This window comes from Humulus lupulus, chromosome 4 (genome assembly GCF_963169125.1).
Source record: "Humulus lupulus chromosome 4, drHumLupu1.1, whole genome shotgun sequence".
NCBI classification, from domain to species: domain Eukaryota; kingdom Viridiplantae; phylum Streptophyta; class Magnoliopsida; order Rosales; family Cannabaceae; genus Humulus; species Humulus lupulus.
Genome location: NC_084796.1, coordinates 65986658 through 65994781, shown reverse-complemented (window position 1 = coordinate 65994781; position 8124 = coordinate 65986658). Strand labels below are relative to the sequence as shown.

The 8124-nt window shown below is 44.5% G+C and overlaps 1 non-coding gene across 1 annotated transcript; it reads left to right on the top strand.

Moving 5' to 3' along the window:
- Positions 1-7522: 7522 nt before the first annotated feature.
- LOC133833503 (small nucleolar RNA R71) lies at positions 7523-7629 on the top strand. The gene has a single exon (XR_009892880.1). It is a non-coding gene; the product is annotated as a small nucleolar RNA R71 (small nucleolar RNA).
- The last annotated feature ends 495 nt before the right edge of the window (positions 7630-8124 follow it).

Sequence of the window (8124 nt, the reverse complement as noted above, 5' to 3'; positions counted from 1 at the left end):
TCGTTGACGAGATTTCACCGTCAACAGTTTGGCGCCGTCTGTGGGAAGAACAAGCATCAAGCCAATGTTCTTTCATCACTTCCAACGAAGAAAGATGCTAAGGCGTTCAAAATGCCTACGACCACTACAAGATGATGAGGTTCGTCGGGATGGAGTAGAGAGGAGGGCTTCCAAGAAAGACCCCCCTCTGCCTAAGCATGGAGGTAGGCCGGAGGAACCTCTTCCCCCAAGGGAGGAGAATGAAGCATCGTCCCCGGCTATCCGGCCCGACGGAGGTCATTCATAGCCGCCAGTGCATCCACTTCACCGGCCCCCGGTGGCACCACGCTCAGGCCACCAAGACCCAAGTCCATTGACTCATGGGCCAAGCAAGGGTCCGAGGGTACACTCGGTAAGTTCCATCTCAGAGACTCGCTTCTACAAGGAAGAAATTCACGAGTTACATAAAAAGACTCGAAGGCTGGAAGCCATGATTGAGAACATGCAAGAGGTCTTAAACAACCTCTGCAAGGAAAGTCGAGCATACCCCTTCCTAAGTGTAAAGAGAAGGAGCGTGAAAAAAGGGGTAACACTGTCCCCGTAGACGATGGGAGAACCCAACTTTCCACCTATAAAACTCCCCAGACAAAGTACAATGAGGGACCTAGACCGACGAAATGCCCTCAGGAGCAAAGGCGAAGGGATGACGATGGTCATAAGAATGAAGCAAAAGTCACCTCAAAAGAGGCGCTCCTGGCCTAAGAGAAAAGCTCCATGGGAAGAGGTCAGAAGTAAGAAATGCACCCCCCGCGGCTCCCCTGAGGAGCACAACCAAGGCAAGGGATCAGTCTGAGAACCCGCAAGACTCTTTAAGCAAAAAGAGGAGGGAACTAGACATCAAAATGTAGTACCCTCAAGGCAAGATTATCACCAAACCTGGGGGGCACAGAGAAGATGAATAATTTGACCGTGATTCTCCCTTCACAAGGGAGATCCAGGCTGAGCAAATCCCCGCCGACCTCAGAGAACCTCGCATGACTCCATACGAGGGTACTACTGACCCAAAGTATCACTTAGACTACTTCAATAACTTGATGAGGTTAAAAGGGGTCAACAACATAGAAAAATTTCATTTCTTTGTTGTTACACTTAAAGGTGTTGCGTACAAGTGGTTCAAGAAGTTAAGGCCAGGAACAATGAAATCATGCCAGCAATTCTCTGGCGAGTTTCTTCAGTGGCACCATGCGGTCTATGACTACGTTATTCCAATTACTAGCCTCGCTAATGTAAAGCAAGGCGAAAATGAAAGTCTAAAGAACTACATCCATAGGTTCAATATGGAAGCGAAAAAGGTGAGAAGTTTAACCAAAGCGGAGCTCAAGATGGCTAGTACGACCGGAGTTCGTCCAGGAAGCAAGTTATGGGAAAAGAGAAGTTTCAAATTTAGATGATTTCTTCAAAAGAGCACAGAAGTACGTACGTGTGGAAGAGGGCCATAAGAACTCGCATGTTGAGGGAAGTGAACCTTCCTCCAGTCGCCCTACTACCAATACGTCTGAAGATTCCATATAGAAGAGAACGTCGTGCTAGAGGGGTCGCTGACCAAGTTTAAAATTGGACGAGGTCCATCTAGCCATAAAGGTCCCGACCTAGGGGAGATCACCTCAAAAATTGCAAAAAGGGTCTCAAAGTAGACACTTGAAAAAAGGGTCTCAAAGTAGACGCTTCCAGAAAGGGTCTCAAAGAAGACGCTTGCAAAATGGGTCTCAAAGAAGACACTTGCAAAAATAATACTATGCCTAATGACGAGAAGGACGCTTCTCGCAAGAAATAATAAGCGCGCGCAAAAGTATATAAAAGGATGACTAGAACCGAAGTGGTCAACATATCCTTATAGATATAATCAAGGTGCATCAAAGAGAGACCTATCGAACCCCCTTTTGCGTGGGCTCCAAAGGACCTCGAGCATTATAAATAAAAAATATATATATAATAATAATAAAAAGTAAAAAAAAAAGAGAAGAGTCTACAAGGACGCCTAAAGGCCTCCCAATAGACTGGGGGGCAAGTGTGGATGCCAAAAATCCACCAAGAAAAAAATCTGTAGTCCTTACACGGAACACATGACAAAGGGTCGCTTAGTCATGTTATCAGGCCCGTACCAATAGGTCTCACGAGACCACGTTCTGGCCAAAACTCTTAAAGCCCCGTAAGTCTCTGCCTTCCTGGAGACTAAGTCACCTTACGCCCAAGTGCCACCATGCTGCACCTCCGCGAGACCCGCATGCCCAACGAGACCATCCCGCCTCATATTCAACCAAGGAACCCCGCGTGCTAATGTCTCGGCCAGGAAGGCCTCGCGCGCTGCCAGGAGGACATCGTGCACGTTGATGCCTAGGCCAGGAGGCGCCTCAAGCCTAGAGAGCCTCGCGCCTAGAAGGGTCTCACGCCACCATCATCTCACGGGCCCCAAGGTGCCTCGCACCACCATGGTCTCGAGGCTCCAACAGCCTCACACCACCATGGTCCCGCGGCCCCCAACGTGCCACGCACCCACGCGCGCCTCGCGACACCACCAAGGGCACCCACACATCAGGGCCTCGCGCCCGCAAATTCCAGGGATCGCACATGACTCGCAACACTACTAGGGGTACCTGTGCATGAGGGCCTCGCGCCCATCACATGCCAGGGACCGTACACACCTCGCGACACCACCAGGGGCACCCGCGCATCAGGGCCTCGCACCCATGCATGTTAGGAACACACACGCCTCGCGACACCACTAGGAGGTGGGCGTCTCATGGCCCTCCGGATACCCCAAGATGTCTCGCGCACCATGGACACCCTTAGGGGCCTCGCGAGAGATGGACTCACCATAGCCTCATGCCTAAGACCCTGCAAGATGGCTTCGCACCCAAGCTCGCCTGTGGGTTGGCCTTGTGCTTGGGCACCCTGCAGAACCTCTCACACCTTACCCCTTTAATCCAGCCATCAAATTTTACCTCCCATATGTATCCTCTCCCATCAATAAACAATTTGATGCTTAGATAGACATAAAAGGGCTAGATCAACATGCACACCTTCAGAAGGTGAAAACATCCACTAGGTCCAAAGGCTCACTCCATTGTTGATCTGTGTTTATCCTTCCATAAGTTCATTCAAAGTTCTTATCTAAATATCTCCATACTTACCTTTGCGTTTTCCGATCTACTTTCGTTGATGAGATTTCACCGTCAACAGCACGCTTTACCATAGACTAGCCTGTAAGGAGACATATCAAGCTGAGTTTTGTAAGAAGTGCGATATGCCCAGAGAGCATTGAGAAGTCGTGAGGACCAATCTTTGCGGTCGGGATTAACCGTCTTTTCTAAGATTTGCTTAATTTCTCGGTTGGCTAACTCAGCTTGGCCATTTGTCTGTGGGTGATAAGGCAATGCAACCTTATGAATTACACCATATTTTTGGATTAAGGTCTCGAAAGAATAGTTGCAAAAATGGGTGCCTTGATCACTTATGATAGCGCGTGGTGTGCCAAACCTAGATAACACATTTTTCTTTAAGAATTTCACAACAGTTGTGTTATCATTATTTCGACAAGGCACAGCTTCCACCCATTTTGAGACATAGTCTATGGCAAGGAGAATGTAAAGGTAGCCATAAGAAGGTGGAAATGGTCCCATAAAGTCTATCCTCCAACAATCGAATATTTCTATTACAAGAATTGGGTATAATTGCATCATATGTCGTCGGGACAGGGCACCTAATTTCTGAGACCTTTCACATGATCGACAGAAATTGTTAGTATCTTTGAACAAAGTGGGCCAATAAAGACCACACTGTAAGATTTTTGTAGCAGTCTTTTTCATAGAAAAATGACCACCACAAGCTTCATTATGACAAAATTTCAAGACACTAAAAATTTCATCATCTGGAATGCAACGTCTCATAATTTGGTCGGGGCAATACTTGAAAAGATAGGGATCGTCCCAATAGAAGTTACGAACCTCGACCAAAAATTTACGTTTATCTTGTGCACTCCATGGAGTTGGAAGTTCGCCAATCACTAAGTAATTAACATTATGAGCGTACCATGGCAACTTAGTGACTGCGAATAGATGTTCATCAGGGAAATCATCTCGAATGGCTGGGCCATCAGCAGAATCAAAAACTTCAAGACGAGATAAGTGGTCCGCTACCATGTTTTCAACTCATTTCTTGTCCTTTATGGTCAGATCAAATTCCTGTAACAGAAGGATCCACCTAATTAAACGCGCCTTAGCATCCTTTTTGGAAATGAGGTATTTTAAGGCGGAATGGTCGGTAAAGATTGTGATAGGTGAACCAATAAGGTAGGAATGAAACTTGTCAAAGCAAGTAACTCTTTTTCAGTAGTAGAATAGTTCATCTGAGCACTGTTAAGAGTTCTACTTGTGTTATAGACAACGAAGGGCTTCCCTTCCCTTCTTTGACCTAAGACAGCCCCTGTAGCATAATTGCTAACATCACACATGACTTTGAACAATAAGTTTCAATCTGGTGGCTGAATGATAGGGGCGAAAGTGAGTTTTGGAACGAGCGTTCGGAAAGATTCCTCACACTCAGGTGTCCAACTGAACACAACATCTTTTGCTAGGAGGTTTGACAAAGGGCAAGCAATTGTCGAGAAATTTTGTATGAACCTCCTATAGAATCCTGCATGCCCAAGAAAAGATCGAATGTCTTTAACAGTCTTAGGAGTGGGCAGCTTTGATATGAGTTCAATCATTGATTGATCAACCTCAATTCCTCGTTTCGACACGACATGCCCAAGACTATGCCTGATGGCACCATGAAATGACACTTTTCCCAATTGAGTACCAAGCCTTTCTCTTTGCAACATTTAAGCACAGACTCTAAATTAAGAAGGCTTGATTCAAAGGAATCTCCAAAGACTGTCAAATCATCCATGAATACTTCCATACATTTCTCGATCATATCACTAAATATGCTCATCATGCATTGCTAGAAAGTGGTTGGAGCATTGCACAGGCCAAATGGCATACGCCGGAAGGCAAAAGTACCAAATGGACAAGTGAATGTGGTCTTATCCTGATCTTCTAGGAAAATCTCGATTTGGTAATACCCTGAATGACCATCGAGAAAACCATAGAAATGATGACCCGCCACACGTTCCAATATTTGATTGATGAATGGAAGTGGAAAATGGTCTTTGCGGGTGGCTGCATTTAACTTTCTATAATCAATGCACATGCGCCACCCAGTTGTGACCTTGGTAGGCACAAGTTCCCCTTTTTCATTTTGTACCACTGTTACCCCTGATTTCTTAGGAACAACCTGAGTTGGGCTGACCCATTTACTGTCAACAACAGGATAGATTATGCCAGAATCAAGAAGTTTCAAGACTTTAGTCTTAACTACTTCCTTCATCGTTGGGTTCAATCTTCTTTGAGGGTCACGACGTGGTATAGCCCCATCTTCCAATTGAGTGTGATGGGAGCAAATTGAAGGACTAATACCTTTGATGTCAGCTATCGTCCACCCTAATGCATCTCTTTGTTCTTGCAACACATGGATGAGTTGGCGTTCTTGTGTGGCATTGATCTTGGAAGATATTATGACAGGAAAAGTGTTGCTAGCTCCCAGGAAAACATGCTTAAGGCCCTCAGGAAGTTGGGCCAACTTTGGTTGAGGAGCTTTTTCAATGGAGGGTTTTGGTGTTTCTCGATCTTGAGGGTGTTCCTCAAAGATTGGATTCCAAAACATGGTTCTTCTATGTTGTGAGTGTTTGACGATTTCAGGGTTGATTTTAGACTCATCGAGCTCAGAACTTTCTGAAATTTGGAAGAGGTGATTAAAATGATTAGATGTGTATTTTGCTTCGACCTCTTCCAAAATAAGTGTATCGATCAGATATGATTGGAAACACTCATCGTTGTCAGGTGGTTGTTTGCCAATGTGGAAAACATTCACTTCTAGAGTCATGTTCCCGAAAGATATTTTCATGAGACCAGTCCTACAGTTAATGAGTGCGTTTGCTGTTGCGAGGAAAGGTCTACCGAGAATGATGGGAATTTTGGACTCTATACTCACTTCATATTGAGTGTCCAAGATGAGAAAATCAACAGAGTAATAGAATTTTTCAATTTGAATCAGAACATGTTCTACTATTCCCCAAGGTTTCTTAACTGATCCATCGGCCAGTTGTAGCACCACAGATGTGGGCTTGAGTTCTCCTAGACCTAATTGCAAGTATATTAAATATGGCATGAGATTTACACTTGCTCCTAAGTCTAGAAGGGCTTGACCAAATTCCAGCTCCCCAATTTGGCATGAGATGGTTGGACAACCAGGATCTTTGTATTTAGGTGGTGTGTTGCAGTCAATTACCACATTAGCTTGTTCTGCCAAGAATGCAGTTTTCTTGACATGGTGCTTTCTTTTAATGGTGCACAAATCCTTGATAACCTTGGCATAAACCAGCACTTGTTTGATCACATGCAACAATGGCAAGTTAATCTTCACTTATGTTAAAAGGTCTAGGATTTCACCATGATTTTCCAGTACTTTTCCAGTGGATTTGAAAGCTTTAGGAAAGGTTGCCTTTACTAGAATGCTTATTGGCACATCATCATCTGGAGCAGGCATTGGCGTGCTCGTTGTCCTATTTAACGGTGAAACCGTACTTTGACCACTTCGAATAGAGATGGCATTTACCTCTTCGAAATTTGTAAATGGAGAGGAGGAGGTTTGTGCCATGTGTTGCCCTTTTTGATGTATTAGAGGTTGAGCGGGAAGTCTACCATGCTCTTGAATTGCCAAAGTAGTGTTTAGCTTCGTCATTTGGATTTTTATGTCTTTCATTTCCTCTATCATTTGTGTGAAACAAGATTTGAGCTCTTGAGTTGAGGCTATTTGTGTTTGCGCAAGCATTTGCAAAGTATTCTCAAGAGAATTACTTGACTGCATGTTATTTTGAGGAGCAATGTATGATTTTGGCGGTTGTTGCTGCTCAGGCCTCCATTGGCTCCCAGATGCTTGGTTTGAATCCTTCCAACTGAAATTTGGATGGTTGCGCCAACCGGGATTGTAAGTGTTTGAGAAAGGGTTATAAGGCTTCTTGTAATCACCTAAAGCATTGCATTGTTCCTCATTTCCTCCTCTTAACTCACCAAGAGTTGGGCACTCTTGCGGTTGATGTTCCGCCCCTCCACAATTGAAGCATGGATCTTGTGTCTCTACCTTTGCAGCCATGTGGATTCCTCTACCTTATTGAGATTTGAAAGCCTCGAATTGTTGTCTCAATGATTCAATTTGGCTTTTGACGTTGTCATCTTCCCTTAATTGGTAGATTCTAGTTGATCGTGGCTTGTCCATAGGAGTCGGTCCATTCCATGTGTAGGACTTTTCAGCGAGATCGTCGAGGTACTCGAAAGCTTCATCGAGATCTTTTTGAAGGAATTCACCATTGCACATCATTTGTACGAATTGTCTTTGTCCGGTTGTGAGACCGTCATAGAAATAGCTGATCAGACGCCAGCTTTCGTATCCATGATGTGGGCATTGATTTATCAAATCTCTAAACCTCTCCCAGACCTGATGAAAAGTTTCATGGTCTTTCTGGGTGCAGGAAGAGATTTGTCTCTTAAGGCTGCTAGTCTTATGGGGTGGAAAATATTTGGCAAAGAATGCTTTTGTCATTTTGTCCCATGTTTGGATAAATCTAGGCCTTCAGGAATACAACCAGCTTTTTGCTTTGTCTTTGAGAGAGAAAGGAAAAAATTTCAATCTCACAATGTTGGTGACATCATCTCGGTTATTGAATGTAGCCACCACCTCTTCGAATTCTCGTATATGCACGTACAGACTCTCATTTTCCAACCCATGGAAGGTTGGTAAGAGGTTAATCATGCCGGGTTTGAAATCAAAATTTGGCATATTGTTAGGATACATTATGCATGAAGGTGTGGCTGTACGCGTAGGATGTAAATAATCCTGTAGCGTTCTTGGTTGGATTTCATCTTGATGAGCCATCGTGGGTGGTTCGGGAAGCCTCAGTGAATCAGGAGAATTTGAACGAATGGAAGAAAACAACGAATTAGGAGAGTTTTCTAAAGCCTCTACTTGTTGTCTCACGAATCTCCCTAG